Here is a 19473-nt window from a genome sequence, read left to right as displayed (position 1 = left end):
AACAGCAATTTTGAGGATTAGAACTGAATTTAGTAGGAAAATTGGCCTCAGGGTTAGTGACATGTTTTCTGAAATCAGAATTTTGATGCAGAATATTTTAGAAGAGATTGGGTTAGCAGATTGATAACGTTCGTAAAAAGTACTAGTTTCTTTTGAGGCTACACTGGTAGAAGTAAGGTATTTAGAGAAAGGGTCCGGACCTTATTCAGTTCAGCTCAGTTGTGTCCGACACTTTGCACCCCCAGTCCTGCAGCACACTGGGCTTCCCTGTCCATCACCAACTCCCAGAGCTTGCTCAAACTCATGTCCATTGAGTCAGTGATGCCATCCAACCGTCTCATCCTCTGTCATCCCCTGCTCCTCCTGCCTTCAGTCTTTCCCAGCATCAGGCCTTATTACTCTGTTTTTAAAATTGTCTTGGAATGTTGAATTCAGAGTCAAATAAAATGGTGCTATTCAGAGAAAGTGAGCAGGATGGGGAGGTGGGCCTGAAAACATGAAGGGTGGAAAGAAGGGAGCTGTGTCCTCTGTTCTCAAGTGTTCACGAGACTGTCTTCAGGAAGAGAGAAAGTTAGACTTAACGTATGGATCCATGATGTAAGAACAAATACTATAGGGGGAGGGGTAGGTAATAGGAAGACAGATTTCAGGTCAGTATAAGAAATACTTTTCTCCTACTGTTGTGAAAAAGTGAAAGAGAGACAGTAGGTTTCCCAAGTGTGAAGGAATGGGAACACAGCAGGTGATATTCTAATCTTAAAAGATATAGAACCTTACAGTGACTGGACCATAGGTATTGAAATGGAATACCTTTAGAATAGGTTATTTTCTCCTCTAGAGTAAAACGTTTACCATAGGGTTTTGAAGAAGGATTCAGCAGTGGAAGGTAGTAAACCCTGCTGTCTCCAAAACTGGGAAAAAATCCTGACATGGATCAAGAGATAATACGTACAGTTTTCTGAGTTGGTATTGAAATGATGATGAAAGCGGTATTAATTCTAGAATCTGGGAGGTTCTTAACACTGGATTCAAGGACCTTGAGAATAGTGTTTAAAAAGGAGAAGATTCTTACAGAATTTCCAGGGAGTCGTTTCAGTATTAACCTTTATCTACTGGTAGGCTGCAGTTCATGGGGTTGCTAAGAGTCGGACACAACTGAGCGACTTCACTTTCATTTTTCAGTTTAATGCATTGGAGAAGGAAATGGCAACCACTCCAGTGTTCTTGCCTGGGGAATCCCAGGGATGGGGTAGCCTGGTGGGCTGCCGTCTATGGGGTCACACAGAGTCGGACACGACTGAAGTGACTTAGCAGCAGCAGCAGCAGCATTTGGGCAGTTTTAAAAAACTTAAAAATAATCATCATAAGAAAGTAAGACCACAAAATTGTCTCGACCCAAGTAATTTGGATTTATAAAGGCTTTATGAATTAAGAAACATGCCTCAGGATGCAAACTTAATGCATGTGTGCATGTTTCTGTCTGATTCTCAAAAGTGGCTCTCACTCAGTATAATGTTAGGAATTACTGATCTGGAGTTGTGGTTCTCAAATTTTTGGATTTAACCTATTTAGTTGGGACAAAAGCTCCTTATTTCATCTTTACTATCCAGCATCAAGATAACCAAATATTAGTATGGGCCATATATATATATGATTTTATGAGCCATGTACATATGATTTTATGAATCATATATGTATGATTTTATCTTATAAAAAGCACTGTCCCTTAAAAATAATTTTTAAAGTTAGCTTAAAAATTTTAAGCTAAAAATTTTTTATTGTACTTTCCTTGATGATAGATGGCAAGTGATTTAAAGAGCATAAAAATCATAGATGAAGGTTTGTTATGCTAGCAGTTTACTGGCAAGTCGGCTTGTTGTACATACATCTGCTTTAGCTATAGGGGTTTGGATTATTCTTTTTTTTTTTTGGATTATTCTTATTTTTAACCAGACCACATATATGTCTTAAGGTCTCATTACTGAAAATTACAGGACAAAATATAAATCTATATCACTACACATTGTGAGATTAACCAAATAATCTTCAACAAGTCAAATTTCTAATGACAAAATTGAACTAAAAGTAATTTAAAAGGAATAGCAGTGTTGCAAACCATAACGAAACATGCCACTGCTACGGTGATAAATTATCCTTCCTGAGCGCTTGGGGATTCTGAGTTCCAGTGTTGGTGTGAGTGCCCAGTATGCACTTTGCAGCATTGCAGGCAGCCCAGGCTTTTGGTAGACCAAAAGTTAAAGTTCTTTGTGAAAGCCTTAGTCTCTCAGTTGTGCCTGACTCTTGGCAACCCCATGGACTGTACCCCACCAAGCTCTTCTGTCCATGGAATTCTCAAGGCAAGAAAACTGGAGTGGGTAGTTATTCCCTTCTCCAGGAGATCTTCTCGGGAGTGAACCCAGGTCTCCTGCATTGCAGGGTGCTTCTGTACCGTCTGAGCCACCAGGGAAATTCTGCTAACTTGGTAATTTTAATTTATTAATACAGATTTTAGGACGCCTCCCCCCATCACTTATTCGGCAGCTAACTTATTAGGCAGCTAGCAACTCTTGGTCACATTGAAGATGAGTGTCTGTGTAATTGCATATTTACATATTGAGAGTGAAAAAAAGATGTATAAATCAGTTACAGATCTCCTGTGGTTTCTAGTAGTTACAAGACCCTATTTTAAGGAACACTTGTCTACCAGATTAATTTATGGGTGTAGATAAATGATACTAGACATTTTGAGGGAGGATAATATCCAGGAGACTATCCAAATAATGGCCTTTCTTTTCTCATTTTTGTTTAAAAAGTTAAAAAAAACCCATCAGCCTAAATGCTTCTGATAACCAGATGCCCTTTCTTTTTAAATACGCCTTTATTTACCAAGTGCCTTGAGCCTGGCCCTGAAGTAAGATCAACAGCTGTGTATGAGTAATTTTTCCCCCTCCCTTGCTGTGCTCCTCCTATCAAATTGAAATACCCTGGCACTTTCTTCCCTTTTTGAAAACACAAAAGAGGATTAGGCCATATAATGGACTATTTATGTGTCAAATTAAACGTTTTACTCTGAGGCCGTTTTTGAGTTATGTGAGCAGTAAAAATATGTATTAAGCTGCCAAGCCTTTTAAAAAAATGCATATTATTTAGCTGATAGCCTATAACAGTCTGATGGACCCATAATGGTGTTTTGAGTAAATACACATTTGAACAATTTATGAAACTTATGTTTACATGTGTATTAAACAGCCTGGGTAGGGAGTGACCAAAAGTTATTACCAGTTGACAGCTGCTGTCTGGTGACCAATTTGAAATGAATTGGTGGATTCCCTCCAGAGTGGAGTGAACAGGTTTCCCTGTCAGAGGAACAGGCCGTGTAATCTGCAGGGTGTGGGGCCCAGCCTCAGAGGTCTGATGAGGCACTGGAGTGAAAGGTCTTAACTGCAATGAGCTGCACCTTAGATTTACATGTATGGCCTATTTTCATTTCATTTTTTATCTTGAAATTTATAAGTATGTTCACAGAACACAGGCTGTGCATGATATAGTGTTCTCTTCTTGGGAAGGGGGACTGTGTGTGTTTCTTTGGGATCTTTTCTCTAGTGCAGTGATCTTGAAATTTTTAAGTGTTTGACAGTGTTCCTGTCAAAAATAGATATTTTTAATATTCCCATCTAAATTGTACACATATTTACACTTACAAAACATACAGAAAAATGTGAATTTTAAAGGTTGAGATAAAAAGATGTACACATAACTAAGCTATTTTCATTTTGTACTTGAGTGAATCTCCTTGGGCAGACCCTGGGATCACACCTGGTGTTGGAGACCAAGGCTGGTACGTTGATATCCTTGTGTTGTGGAAAGGGCACCGTGGATCATAGAGCTGTGACTTGGGCATGGCATTCATAAACCTGGGCAAATCTTTTAATTACCTTAAGCTCTAGTTTCTTCATTTGTAAAATATAGGTAAGTACCTGTGGGGTAGTCATAAAGATTACTGATAGTAACTATCATGTGTCCTCTTAAGTATTTGCTAGACGTCACCTCATCTGTCCCTGACCCTGTCTAAAGTATCTCCTCCCTCTTCAGTCACTTTTTTTTTTAAGATTTTTTTTTCTTGATGTGGACTGTTTTTAAAGACTTTATTGAATTTGTTATAACTCTGTTTCTCTTTTATGTTTTGGTTTTTTGGCCACAAGTCATGTGGGATCTTAACTCCACATTCAGGGCTTGAACCTGCACCCTTTGCGTTGGAAGCTTGGAGTCTTCACCACTGGACTGCCAGGGAAGTCCCTTTAATCACTCTTAATGCCTGCTCTGCTTTACTTGCATTGAAACAACTTTTTTTTTTACCCTATGAGTTAATATTGTTTCATTCTACCACAGAGGTGGGAAGCTTTGTGAGGAGAGAGACATTTTCCCCTCGTTCACTGCTGTGTCCGCAACTCCTAGAACAGTGCATGACAATCTGTAGATCCTTACTAAATGTTAGTTGGAAAGTGGAATGTTGGTCACTTAATGAGTTTATAGAGGCTGTTAATAGAGGCCATTACTACTTTCTTTGAGTGCCCTGCACATGGTTGATTCTCTAGGATAGAAGTAGTAATTCTCGACATGTGATTTAGTCTCAGTGGGATCCAATGCAGGAGATATTTTTCCTGTTGGAGAATGGATTTTTTTTTTTTTTTGTCTGTTACAGCCAGCTGTTTACCAGGGTGAGGTTAGACATGAGGTTAGCCCTGGATCTGAGCCAAGTGGACTGACCCCTGTGGTTCTGATGCGTCACCTTGGCCTCATTAGCAACCTGCTGTGGCCCACTGTGCATCCAGCTGAGAACTTCACAGGGTCAGGGGTGACGGGCCTTGTGGCTGTACCTCAGGGAGGGCAGTGGCATCGCCATGTCAGGTCTCTCTCTTCAGAGGAGAAACCTAATTTCTCACGTGGTTGACAGAGAGCGATGGAGGGGAAAGAACCACGCCTTTGAAAGACACTTTTCTTGGCCGCTCGTTGAAATAAGTTGTTACAGAAACACCTGTTATTGTGAAGGCCTATCACTTTTAATGTCACACTTTAGATTGGACTATGAAATAAAGGCATATGGAGTATTGCTCTGGGAACATATTCATGTGGTGATTTAATTGGGAGAATGAGTGAATATGAGGTTGGGGAGTCTTTACACGTATGAACAGTTACATAGGTAGTGGAGTAGCCTGCAAGCATTGAAAAATAGCATTTATTGATTCCTTTCTATAAATCTTTCAGCTTGGTTCTTATCTGTTACCTCTTCAGTTGATACGAATTTGTGCTCAGCTTGCCTAAAAGGGGAGATGGGGAAATATTTTCTGGGATCAGCTGATACTGCTCTGAATTAGACCACTTTGTAGGGTTATGGTAGGTATCAATATGGGCTGCGTTGCAGATGAAGGATGGCGGCGGTGGGGGGAGTGGTTTTCTTTGTCTACTTCTGGCCCACGTTCTCTTAACTGCCTACCTATTAAGAATGTTCTGGGCTGTGTAGAATGAATTAACACTGTGATCAAGCTCATCAGCTTGCCCTATCCAGGCTTGAAAAGTAAAACAATTTAAAAATTAAAATACAATGGCCTTATAAAGCCCCTGGAAGTTCTGCCATTCAAGAGCTTATTGGGAAAAGCACTATCTGAGAGACCTCTTTTTTGAAGATGATCTCTCTCAGTTACCTAAAAAACATAGGAACCCTCATCATTTTAACTTAAGAAAAGGATCTTTCTTTCTTATGGTATTTTAAAGACCCATGGTAGATAGAGCCGGAGAAGGCAATGGCACCCTGCTCCAGTACTCTTGCCTGTAAAATCCCATGGGTGGAGGAGCCTGGTGGGCTGCAGTCCATGGGGTTGCTAAGAGTCAGACATGACTAAACGACTTTACTTTCACTTTTCACTTTCATGCATTGGAGAAGGAAATGGCAACCCACTCCAGTGTTCTTGCCTGGAGAATCCCAGGGACAGGGGAGCCTGGTGGGCTGCCGTCTATGGGGTCACATAGAGTCGGACACGACTGAAGTGACTTAGCAGCATGGTAGATAGAAATGATGGGGAAATCAGCTGTTGCCGCATGTGAGGAAGTTTGGAATGGTGTAGACCTTAGCAATGCAGGAGACCCCAGTTTGATCCCTGGGTTGGGAAGATCCCTGGAGAAGGAAAGGCTACCCACTCCAATATTCTGGCCTGGAGAATTCCACGGACTGTATAGTCCATGGGGTTGCAAAGAGTCAGACATGAGTGAGTGACTTTCACTTTCACTTTTCAGACCTTAGCACAAATCCTGACTCGGACAGTAATTACCTGTGCTGTCTTGAAAAGCTCTGTGAGCCTCAGTTTCTTCATCTGCAAAATGGGGATATTTATTTCATACCATTGTGAAGACTTAATGTAACAACAGGATGTGAAAGCATCTGTTATTGCCCTATATATTTTTGACGTTTAATAAATCTTAGCAGCCTATTTCTCCCTTTTGAGGGTAAAACCACAAGAAGGTTTTGGTAAATAATTAAAGTACTTGGTGTTAAAGGGAAATTTACCTCATGCTGTGACTTTTTTTTTTTCTTTTATAAGCATGAGATTCTAGAAATAAAAAGGGGGTAATTTTTACCACTTGGCCATATTGGGTTAACACTGCTTTTCTTAGCTTTTGACAACAACAAAGACTAATTTGTTGCCTCTGGGTGTGTATGTGTGTGGGTGTGTATGTGTGTGTGTATGTGATTTTTAACTGTTTATGTAATTCATTGCTTGTCTCAGGGACTGGAGTCTTTCTTCTTGCCCTCAGGATTCCTGCAATTTCATGTGCTAATCTGGGTGGAATTTGTATTGCATAGAACCAGAAAGTGTTGGAATTTAGAGGAGATTCTCTGGTTGTAATTTCTCAGAAGAAGAAGAGAAAGGCAAACTCGAGATTTTGAGATTTGCTCAAAGCTGTGCAGCTAGTTTGTGACAAAGCTGGAGTTGTAGCAGATTTGATTTCCGTAACATCTAGCTGTGTGGTTCTCAAAGCATTTTAACAGACAAGCAGCCTAACTTGGGAAGTTGTTGGAAATGCAAATTCTTGCACTGACCCACTGAATCAGAAACTTTAATAAACCTGCAGGGTGATTCTGATGCTCCTAAAGTTTGAGAACCTCTACTGTGTTCTTCACATAATTTGGCAGGGAGATTTGCTGAGTTTCATGGCAATGTGAGGTCTTCGTTTTACCTTTCAGGAGTTTCCTCCCGATGTTTGATGTTCTTTCTACAAACAATTCCAACTTTGGTGTTGGTTTCCTTAGATTTGCATGTGATTGTTGCGGAGGCACTTCTGTGAAACTGATACCTGTTGCCATCCTTTCTTTATGTCTGCAAAGGGTGTCTGTGCTGGGCTGTTTTCCCTCCGAAGCAGACCCATGTTAGGGTACAACATTTTTTCAGACACAGGGAATAGAATTTTTTCCCCAGAACATCAGCAGGGTAATTTGGCTTGTGTTGATAGATCATTGATGTCTCCATGTGAAAAAATTGCTCCTCCCTGTTTAAACCTCAAATGTCCTTACCCACATATCTAGATGTGCTTTTCAGGAACACTAGCAGATAACCTGAAATTCTGAAGAAGGGCACCATGATCATGTGAAGAGGGATTGAAGTCTTGCCTGAATGTCTTTTAGTTGCTTCAGTTGGAAATAAATGCAGAGTGACCTCGATTCTGTCCAAGGAGACTGACTTTCTTGTAACTTTGTGTAAACATTCATTTCCTAATGTGTTTCCGTCTGTTTGTAAAAAGGATTTTTTTCCTAGTGTCTTAGCTGTTGGCTTGTCTTTTTTATTTTCATTGGTAAAATATGTATGTCTGTGCTGTGAGTGGAGAGGATAGATTAATAAAAACCACTGAACCAGCGTGGCATATGCAGTTAATTAACACTACCAGAAAAGCTGGCTTGCGGTTATGTGTAAATTTTTATTTCCAAACATCTAAAAATTGTTCAGAGTTGTCTTACTTATTCTGAGGGATAGGTTAGGAAGCTCTATGGGCAGAAACTTTCGGACAGCCTTTCTCAAACTTTACTTTGCATTAGAGTCTCCTGGAGGGCTTTTTAAAATGCAGATTGCTAGACTTCATCTGCAGTTTATGATCCAGCAGGTTGCAGTGGGCTCAAAATTTGCATTTCTAACAAGTTCTCAGGTGGTGCTGACACTTCTGGTACAGGGACCTGACTCTGAGAATCACTGCTTTAGAATGTCGATCTCACCCTCACTTTGCCAAAGGAAAGAGAATGAAATTGCAAGGGCTCCCTTTTCTTTCGGCAGAGGCATTGCCTCTTCTTAGCAAACACTAAAACAAGATTTATACACTGCATCCAAGGTGTCAAGCACCAAGTGCACTGGGAATAAATAAAATGGTCTCTGTGCTTGGGAAGCTCACCGTTTAGAGAGGGGATTAACTAACATAAGGGAACAGTGGTCAGAATCGAAGGAACCCACCTGCCAATGCTGGAGACTCAAGAGAGTCTGGGTTGATCCCTGGGTCTGGAGATCCCCTGGAGAAGGAAATGGCAACCCATTCCAGTATTCCTGCCAGGAAAAATCCTGTGGACAGAGGAGCCTGGTGGCCAACAGTCCATGGGGCCTCAAAGAGTCAGACATGATTGAGTGCGTGTGTACACCCTCCCAAACTGGTGGAGATGTCAGGGGCGGGTTCTTTAGATATGCTATGAGGACTGGCCTAAGCTTTCCTCAGACTATCTCCGTGTTGTATCTATGGGTGTAAGTGAAACAAAGCATCTTGTTAACTCTCAGAACAACATTTTCTCTTCTTTGAGTTCTCAGGCATCCCAAACTGTGTATCCAGAACCTTCAGAATTGGCATTGTCAGCTCTTTGTGGAAGAGTCCCTCCTCCTTCCTCTTTTTTTTTGTTTACATTTTAAACTTACAATTTCTAACACTGTCCACTGTGGCAGGAGAATGTGTAACAAGACCAAGTTAAGTGGTTTTGGTTGAACTAATTTATGAGACAGCTTCAAAAATTCATGAGGTACCAGGGGAACTTTCTGTAGCTGGATCAGCATGCAGTGTTTCCCTTCACTTCTTCAAGCAGATCAGACGTTTTGTGATTGTGTAACAGTTTAAAGTGGAACCTTCTAGGGCATGGCCTTGCTCATTAAGAAGCTAAGACAGACCTGAGAAAGGGGAGGGAGAGTGAGGTGGTTCTTTCAGCTGATTCTGTTTCCCTAACTTTGAGCAGTGACTTTGGGTAAACTGGTAAAAACTGTTCGTCCAGTTATGCATAGAACTAGTGTCTAGGGCAAGCTTTTCTCCCCGGGTGATCTGCTATGGTGCTCTTAAGGGATATCTTGATCTGTTAGTAATGATCCCATAATTTTAAGCACAGTGAAGGAAGGGGTGTGTGTGTGTGTGTCTGTGTGTGTGTGTCTGTGTGTGTTGTGTCTGTGTGTGTGTGTCTGTGTCTGCATCTGCGTCTGCTGTGGTGCTCTTGTGTGTGTGTGTGTGTGTCTCTGTGTCTCTGCTGTGGTGCTCTTAAGGGATATCTTGATCTGGAAGAGGGGTGTGTGTGTGTGTGTGTGTAAGAAATGGAGTGACATAGTTATTAGTGTGTTCCCTGCAGTCTCCCTGCGAAAAGCTTCTCTGGACAGGAACACAGGATGTGGCCGCAACCAGTGACAGGCTACAGTGCTTTCCCCATTTTATTGATTGTTCGTTTCTAGTCTCTGACCTTATTGCTACCTATTGATCTAGTAGAAAAGCAAATAAATTTCCCTAGATTGCACTTAGGTGAGCTGGGCTTTGATGACTTGTCTCCCAAAGGGTGTTTTTAACGAGTACTTACCTACTGAGTGGCAGCCTCTATACCGTCTAATGTACATATACATCTAATTTGCGCATTTGGGGGCCCTTTTTTCGTTGGGTCATTGATGTCACAGGTTGGCCTTGTCATTTTGGCTCCTCTTCTGTGAGATTGCACACATGTTGTGGACTGCTGTGATGGCCTTGCAGTGCTCACAGTCCTGGAGTCAACACAGAGAGCATGTGCGAGATGCCACTGGAGATGATGTGTTGCTGAGTCAGTTCTGGTCAGCTTCTGCCAACATGTCAAATTTTCACATTAAGGAAAGCCAGAACCACTTTATTGTTAATAGATTTTATTTCATGGTCTCCATTTGTGCATTTGAACTCTAATTTGCTTCCGGATAAATTCTAAGTTTTTAATTACTAAAAATGCTTAATTCTCTACTATCTGTGCTTGGGGAGGGAGAGGTTAGGTATATATACAGTGGAAGCAGTTGCAGACTTTATTTTCTTGGGCTCTAAAACCACTGCAGATGGTGATTGCAGCAAGGAAATTAAAGATGATTGCTCCTTGAAAGCTGTGACAAACCTAGAGTGAAAAAGGGTTAGTAGCTCAGTCGTGTCCAACTTTTTGTGACCCCGTGGACTGTAGACCACCAGACTCCTCCATCCATGGGATTTCCCAGGTAAGAATACTGCAGTGGGTTGCCATTTCCTACTCCAGGGGATCTTCCTGTCCTGGCAATCAAACCGGAGTCTCTTGTGTCTTCTGCATGGGCAGGCCGTCCCTCTCTAGAGGTTGTACCAATTTATATCCCACCTGTCTGAGACGAGGGATTTCCCCACAACCTTGTCAGCTGAGTGTGTTGTTGAACCTTGGAGTTTTTGCCAATCTGATAGCAAATTAGTATCTCTAAGTGGTTTCAATTTGCATCTCTTGTTATGAATAACACTGAGACTCTTCTACTGTATTCAAGATCTAGTAGTACTTCATTTTCTGTGAATAGTTTAGTCATTTTCCTTGCTTGCTTTTCTGTTGGGTTTCGTTTTTTCTAAGTTTTAAAATAAACTATTTTGGAAAAGTTGCAAAGATTACTGAGTTTTTTTCTTTCTTTCTTTCTTTCTTTCTTTCTTTCTTTCTGCCATTATTAGCAGTGTTAGTTATGTTAGACGGTTTAAGGATGTACAGGTCTCCTGGAATTCTGGTGCTTGTCACAGGTATGTCAGCCAGAGAAGGCTGCAAATCTAATTCATGAGTCTTAGCCGCTGGGGATTTTCCGTCTGGAGTGACAGATTTGGAAGATTCTGCTGAGCCTCTGACTAGCCTCCATTGTGGGACATATAATTCAGAGCCTATCTTTTATTCTTTTTCTTTTAGTAGTTTCAATTATTAACTAGAAAGGTTATTGAAGTGAAAACCTTGCCTGGAGTTGTGTTTCTTGAGATTTACTTCCAGTTATAAATGTGGTTTTCAAGCAACCGAATCTTTCATAGACTAGGTTTCAAGCACATTAAATATTTGGTTCTCCCCACCACCCCATCACATGCTAATGGAGAGAACGAGCAGCTGTAATTTTTTCTGGAACACAGTGCTGTCGTTTTGTCCTGTTAATTGGTTCTCAGAGTAAGGAGCTAAAATGTGGAAGCAAAGGTGCCTTTCCCAGATGGAGACATGCCTCGAGTCTTTGTGTCCCGGAAAAGTCTGCCGCACCTGAAAAATAAAAGCATTGGTTCCAAAAATAAGACCTCCTGGATTCAAATTCCTGCTTCTGCCTGTGCTAGCTGCATCTCCTCAGACACAGCTTTGTGCTTTGCTCATTTATGAAAAAAGGGAATAATGGTAGTACTTGCCTCATTGAGTGGTTGTGAGCATTAAGGTTCATAATACATGTGAAGTGCTTATTAGTACTGGCCTTGGATGCAGAAAGCTGCCAATAAATAATGGCTTAAAGTGGACAGTGATTTCAGAGCCTGTGGGGTAAAGTAGCAGTTGTGTTGCATTTGACTTCTGTTGATCAGCCTTTCTTCCTGCTCTCTCCTTTACCCTGAGAGGAATTTAACCTAGCAACTGAAATGTCATTCAGCGGGTATTTAAGTACTTGCTGAATGCGCCAGACTCTAAACAAGATGATATGTGAGATGCTGCACAGAGTCCTCAGGGAGTTTGCAATCTGACAGGAACCTGAGTACAGACACCTCTAAACGCAAAGCTGACTGTCACCACCCTGGAGATACAGAGAACATAAAGTTACTCTGCTTTGACTGGCATGACTGGGATGTGTGTCTTCAAGGAGAGGGAACCATTTGGCTTGGAAGCATTAGTAGGTGAAGTAGAGGTATGCGGGAACCTGGGCATTGATAATAACCTTCCTGTAGTCTTTTGCAGTTTGGGAAACTTTCTCTGTATTTCCTCTTAACTCAGTTAAACCTCATAGAATGGCTGAATTTACTGCTCAGGAAATGGAGGGTCACATAGGTTATGTGATTTGCTAAGGTCCGACAGCTCCTTGGTGATGTTGGGGTTTAACTAAAGGTCTCCTGACTCTGATTGTTCTGATGTTTTCCCCTCATCTCTTAACTGAAAGGACTGGCACCATCATAGAGAGTGTCAGCAAAGGAGGCACTTGGAGTAGTATATTCCTTGGGTTTAGGTCAGACTCTTCTAGAGCATCAGGACTGGAAGGAAGCCTGAGAGCAGCCAGCCTCTTCATGCGACTGATGTGTGCTTGTGAGGGACTTGGGGGCCCATAAGGCACTGGCAGTCCGCTTTATGCTTTATGGAGAGGGCAGAGAGTTCCCCATGGCTGTTCCTGGGTGGTCTTTGGGGGCTGATTAATTTCTGGCATGGAGAGAGTTCGCTATGGGAAAAGTAGGTAAATTTATAGAGAGGGGAGGACCTGTAACTTGAGAGGCAGGCAGTTTCCCTGGGATGTTTTCCTGAGCAGTGTTAAAAAAAAAAAAGGGCTATAGTTCAGTATGCAGATATGGTTCCAGTTGTGCAAGGACAAGGAGCAAGAGGCAAAGGCAGAGAGAAAAGGAAGGGAAGTGAGTGAATGATTTGAAAAAAAATAAAAGTCAGTAAGAGGTATTTGTGAGAGACATATCCTCAGTGTCTGTGGGCAAGCATCTGAAATCCTGGGGACTGGGTACGTGGGAGAATGTCTTTAGCGGTTCTCTGACCTGAAGTGCTCGGGGCTGCCTTGGGTGTGTGTAAACACTTGTCGTGGTATAGGGGAGAGGGGCACAGTGGCAACTACATGTTGTTTCTCAGGATTGCATTTGGGGTGACTCCTACTTTGGGTGGGAAAAGGAAATGGCAGCCCACTCCAGTATTCTTGTCTGGCAAATCCCCATGGACAGAGGAGCCTGTTGGGCTATGATCCATGGGGTCGCAAAGAGTCAGACACAAATGAAGGGATTTAGCACTACTTTGGATCGGGGGTTATTCTAGACAGAGCTGTGTGGATCTGCAACATCAGCATCCCCAGAAATGTTGTCAGAAATGAAGATCTGGGGACCCCCTAACCCAGACCTACAAAATCAGAATCTCCAGGGTATAGGGTGCAAAAGTCTGTATTTTAGGGACTTCTCTGGCAGTCTTGTGTTTAAGACTTCATGCTCTCAATGTAGGGGTCACAAATTTGATCCATGGTTGGGGAACAAACATCCTTCATGCTGCACAGGGCGACCTGAAAAAAAAAAAGAGCAAAAGTACATATTTTAACAAGATCCCCAGGTCACTTGTCTGTGTGTTACATTTTGGGAAGCATTGCTCTCCTTCAGAGGCCTTCCAGGGTCTTCCTTAGGGTTCTCTACTGCTGTGATTAACATGTCATTCACTAAACATCTATTGAATTTTTGTTATGTAGGCACAACACAAAGTGAACTCCAGTGTGCACTCTCCAGGAGCATATGGTCTAGATGAAGAGACAGGATTGTTTACAGATTAAGAGAGAAAGTGTTTAAAGGTCTGTAAAGGAGGCACAAGAATGCCTATGGCCTTGTGGAGGGTGGACATGTTTCTATAGGCATGTGCAGGATGAGTGGTGTGCAAAGGGGGCAAGCGTTGCCTTGGAATGGGACTCCTGGGAAATTCTAATCTGTGGTCTGATGCTTGTTTGCAAGCCTGATGGGTGGCTTGACTGTGGCCCGCATATGGCCATATAAGCATATGGACAGAGACCTGTCTGAAACCTGTTTAGCCTGCCCAATCACTTGTCTGGGTGTGCTCTGTTGACTTGATAAATGCTTTTAAAATTGATGGGGTTATGCAGGTAACTCATGGGAGGACATTCCCGGCATCTGCTTTTGGATCTCCTCTCACCTGCACTGCCTCTTGTCAAAAGCCTGCATATCCACTACTCTGGAAAGGGAAAAATTGATTTGTCACTGAATTTCCATGCCTCAGCCTGGGAGAAATGTAAATGTTGTACTGGCCTTTAGTACTTTGCCTTCAAGCCAAGATTTAGAGATGATCATTATACTTTTAGAGCAGGTTAGGTATGAAAATAGCAGCAGGTAGAGGAGTCAGAGGAAGCTGTTTGCTCTCATCTGCTGGTTTGGTCAGGGTGGAAGTACGAGTATTAATACAGTCCACTTAAACAATAAAATAACTCCCAGGGAAGAGGAACTATAAACTTCAGTAAATATCAGAGCTGTGAAATGCTAAAAGTGAAAGCTCTCTGCAGCTATTTGGCTCTTTAAATAGGATGTTTATTGGTTCTGAGTGCTTGTCTGTTTGGTTATGCTTTGCCATCCCCCTCTTTTCCCCTAGTTTGGGTATATGTAAATTCATTAGAATCTACCTAGTTAATTAAGTAGGACAGTGTTTCTAGATTGTAAAATAGTAACCTCTATAGCTAACGTAATAGAATCCTTTATTAATTCATTTTCTTTTTGAAATAGGTTTCTTCTGGGGAGGTCACTGTGTCTGGGCTGTTTCACTTCTAAACTGTACCTTGACTCTGTCCTTCTGTCCACCTTCTCCCTGACCCAGCACCTTGTACTGGCTTATCACCCTGACTTCATTTTCTCTTAGTTGTCTCGCTGTGCTGTCACCACCGGAGATTTCTTTCAGAAGTACTCAGCCATGTGCATCGCACCTAGAGTCTAAAAAACCCACAGACAAAACCTTTCTTTTGTCCACAGGACCTGCTGTTTTCCAAACTTCTTAGTATGCCATATGAGCTTCCTTATAGTCTGGCTCCAAAATACTGTTCTAGCCTCCTTTGTAGAGGACAGATGAAAGCGGACTCTGCTGGAGGGCTGGGAAAGTGTCTAGTCTGTTACTTGATGAAAAGGGAAACTGATAATCCTGCAGTTTTTTTTCTTTTTCCTTTTCTCACCTGGAATGGTGACAGCTCTTTCCATATCTTTCAGCCTTTCCACCTAGAAGTAGCTCAGGGACTTGGTGAGCACACTGAGGGCAGGTCCAGGACAGGTTAGCCGTGTATCCTCTGCCACAGATGACGTGCCTTGTCCAGAACCAGCAGATGTTTACAAAATATCTGTCAAATTGAATTACTGAATTTGCTTGGCTCAGATACTTTGTTTTTCCCCAGATCTTTTGTGTGGATTTTTTTTCTTGCTAGTTCTCAATTGTGGCTTATGTCTTTTCTTCCCATTCTCTTTGTAATTATCAAGTAATTTATTAAATGGAGACAAGCTTAACTAGACATTAAATAATTGCAGGTGTGCAGCTGAATTGAGCTGCTGTCCTTTAACTAGGAACTCACAGCTGTTTGTGTTGTACTCTGTGATGGGATTTCACTTCACCTCGTTTGATTATATGATGTCATGTGTATTCTAGGATGAAAAAATGTTGATGCTTCTGCTCTAAGCACTTATACAAAGGCTGGTATGTTCCCAAGAAATCACCATACAGATATTGGCAGGCCAGTTCTAGAGCCCTTGCAACCTCTGATACTTCTCCTCTCCTGGAATTTTTTCACTTTCGTTACTTTGTTCTTGATAGGGAACGCCTCAATTGTTCCTGAGGCTCAAATATGACCATTTACCATATTTTAAAAGTATTTCTTTTGCTTCATAACAATAATTGTTGAAGCAAGATTTGTTTGTTTTTTCCTAAGAGATCAGTAGTGTGTCCACAAGTTGGCTCCTTCTGTGTTTTAATTATCAGACCTTATCTGCCTGCTTTATACATACATTTGTCCCATCAGAAAGAGTTGGAGCTTAATATAAATGTGAATTTTAGTCCTGGGTTATGTTGCACCACCAGTTTGCTTTCTTTAATGGTTTCATATAACAGTTGCTAGAGGTAGACACTGATTTTAGAGTACTTAGCCCTCGTGGACAGAGGAGCCTGGTGGGCTGCAGTCCATGGGGTTGCTAAGAGTCGGACATGACTGAGTGACTTCACTTTGACTTTTCACTTTCATGCATTGGAGAAGGAAATGGCAACCCACTCCAGTGTTCTTGCCTGGAGAATCCCAGGGACGGCGGAGCCTGGTGGGCTGCTGTCTATGGGGTCGCACAGAGTCGGACATGACTGAAGCGACTTAGCAGCAGCAGCAGCAGCTCGATGCAGAATTTAGTATAAGCTGTTAATAAAGGATTGTTTGGTTATACTGTGCGGTAAACCCACTGGTTACAATAACCAGTATAGATGGATCTGCTCTTAAGGACATAAATGTCATGCTGTCCCTTACTAGTTGTGTGTTCTTAGGCATGCCACTTCATTGTCTCAGTCTTTACTTTCTTCTTCGAGGTAGTTGTGAAAATTAAATTTATATTTGATATTTGTGTGCCCTCAGTATCGGCATGCAGTATTTGCATGCCCAGAGTGCTAGGCACTGTTCTGGTTGTTTGATACATTTGTGACAAAAAGCAGACCAAATCCCTACCTTGGTGGGGTTAACATCTGACTTTAGTTTTATCAATCAACTTGATAGAATCCACCTGGTGGGAGAGCATGATTGCTGAAGAAAGCACCTGCTAATGTGGGAGATGGCAGAGATGCAGGTTCGATCCCTGGCTTGGAAAGATCCTCTGGAGGAGGAAATGGCAACCCACTCCAGTATTCTTGCCTGGAGAATCCAGTGGACAGAGGAGCCTGGCGGGCTACTCTCCACAGGGTCATAATGAGTCAGACAAGACTGAAGTGACTTAGTATGCACATGAAAAAATTAATAACCCTGTTTCTGTACAGTTTAGTGCTTGTCTGCCTTGTAGAGTAGGTGTGAGAGAGAGCCCTTTCCCGTACCATGGCAGTGCATTTTTATGGTCTTAACAAAAAATTGACTAGAGGCTCTGCATCTAGTATTTCGGATTGCTGGTCTTGGGATACTGACTGTAGGGCCTCCTCCTCTAGCTTTTTGCTTTTTAGGTTGTTTCTAAGATTCCTGAAGAGGACTCGGAGAATGAGCTCTGAGTGACACGTTTGATCCTTTGAATCTTCTTTGTAAAAGCTGCATTTGTTCAAGTAAAGTCTGAATGGCTCAGAAAGGATGCTGTGATGTTTAGCTTACCTAGTCCTGTCTTATATCACTCATTTGCTAATATCTGCAGAAACACAAGCAGCAGGAATATCTCAAGGCATCTGATTGATCAGTTCTCCTATAATCATTTTCATGAGCAACTGAAAGAAAAACCTTTTGGAAAAAAATCTTTCTTTCTTTTTGTGTCTTTTTCTGTACACAGAAAGCACTGGGATTCTGGAGTTCAGACATAGGAGGGTATTAGTGACCAAATATTACTTCTTTGAGGGCAGGGGTGCTGGTTGTCAGCAAATCTAGATCTCTTGAAAGGAATGGGCAGTCGTTCCTGCAGGACACAGAGGTGTTAGTCACCCATCTCACATTCTGCTGAAGCCTGGGTTCATGGTAGTTGGAGTATTTAAACCAGGGTTAAGCTCTTTCTTGGTTTCCAGAGCGTTCGCTCAGGCGCAGACGGGCAAACAGAGCCAGCATGCCGGTCGCCCGGAGCTGGGTTTGTCGCAAAACGTATGTGACCCCGCGGAGACCCTTCGAGAAGTCCCGCCTCGACCAAGAGCTGAAGCTGATCGGCGAGTACGGGCTCCGGAACAAACGTGAGGTCTGGAGGGTCAAATTCACCCTCGCCAAGATCCGAAAGGCTGCCCGGGAGCTGCTGACGCTGGATGAGAAAGGCCCGCGGTGTCTGTTCGAAGGTAATGCCCTGTTGGGGTGGCTCGTCCGTATCGGGGTGCTGGACGAGGGCAAGATGAAGCTGGATTATATCCTGGGCCTGAAGATTGAGGATTTCTTGGAGAGACATCTGCAGACCCAGGTCTTCAAGCTGGGCCTGGCCAAGTCCATCCACCATACCCGCGTGCTCATCCGCCAGCGTCACATCAGGGTCCGCAAGCAGGTGGTGAACATCCCGTCCTTCATCGTGCGCCTGGACTCCTAGGAGCACATCGACTTCTCCTTGCACTCCCTGTACTGCGGGGGCCGCCCGGGCCGCATGAAGAGGAAGAACGCCAAGAAGGGCCAGGGCGGGCCACAGCTGGTGATGAGGAGGAGGAGGACGCCCGGGCAGTGCCCAGGGCCGGCGCAGCGGCCCGTGTGCCTCAGATAATAAAGCAGGATATCCACACTGTGGGGAAAAAAAAAATAAACCAGGGTTAACATATAGCCTGTGTTATTGTGAGAGATACACGGGGTCAAGGTAGGACCTCGTCATGTGGTGGCTGTTTGCACTATTTATTTCCTGTATTTTCTTTTAGGGAGGGGAATAAGTAGTATGTGGTAATGAAGAAAGGCAAGCTTTGTGGCTTTTTTAAAAATTGAGTTTTGATTTAGGATATTTTATGTTGTGGATGTTTTATGAAGGACATGAAATTTGGTTGTTTATTTGGAACCTTTTTGAGAAAACTGGATCTCTGACACATAAGCAGTCATACACTGAATCCCCCCCATTTATTGCTGCAAGGACATTTTTGTCAAAACTGTGGGAGGGGTGTTGCATGCTTGTTTATCTGAGCTGCCAAAAATTGCTCAGATGCCCTCTTGACTCAGCTGAAGTCGTCCCTGCCTGGTTGGGTGCTTGTGTACTAAGTACATGCTTCCTTGCTGAGGGCTGCGAACATGTCACAAAAGCCTGTTGGCTGTGGAGATTGTTGCAGTGGGTGGACTTAGTGAGATTGCACAAGGTCAACGAGTGCCCAGTTTAGACTACCTTGGAAGAATTGGCTTGAGGGCAGAGAAGTTTGGAAAGCTCCTTTCTTCCTTTTTGGTTGCGTTGACCCCTGTAAAACCAGACTGAGGCTCTTTCGTTCTTTTTCCAGAAAAAGGGTAGCATAGCTTATCTGGACTTGAACTAGTTCGTATTAATCACAGGAAGAGGCTTTGTGTGGGTGCCGTGTATAAATCGTTGAGCTATCCAGGTGGAGTGAAATTTGGCAACAGAGGAATGAGCCCCAGCAGGAGGTAACAATGGGTTGAGGAGGTCTGCAGTACTAGCAGAAAATTTCACTTCATAGTATCTTTACTGTAACTTCTCTCTCTCAGTGTTGAGTAATGCCCATCTGGCCATTTGGAGAGTTTGGACAAGTTTTCACCCATGAGAGTGCTCTCCTTAAAGATGGTGAATCAGAGTCATTCATGGCTCTTTAAAAATAAGCACTTTTCTGAAACCATCCATCTACTGTTCAGCAGTCCAGATATTGAGGTACTTTTG

At 42.7% G+C, this 19473-nt stretch overlaps 1 protein-coding gene and 1 pseudogene across 3 annotated transcripts in view; both read left to right on the top strand.

Annotated features, from left to right (window-relative positions):
* The window catches only part of AUTS2 (autism susceptibility candidate 2), a 1198651-nt gene that overhangs the window by 84302 nt on the left and 1094876 nt on the right, over positions 1-19473 (top strand). The gene's annotated exons all lie outside the window — the stretch shown is intronic.
* Positions 17666-18437, top strand: LOC102175457 (annotated as a pseudogene). Its single transcript, XR_001297265.2, has one exon. The product of XR_001297265.2 is annotated as a 40S ribosomal protein S9-like (transcript).

This window comes from Capra hircus, chromosome 25 (assembly GCF_001704415.2).
Source record: "Capra hircus breed San Clemente chromosome 25, ASM170441v1, whole genome shotgun sequence".
NCBI classification, from domain to species: domain Eukaryota; kingdom Metazoa; phylum Chordata; class Mammalia; order Artiodactyla; family Bovidae; genus Capra; species Capra hircus.
This window is presented reverse-complemented; position numbering and strand designations above follow the sequence as displayed.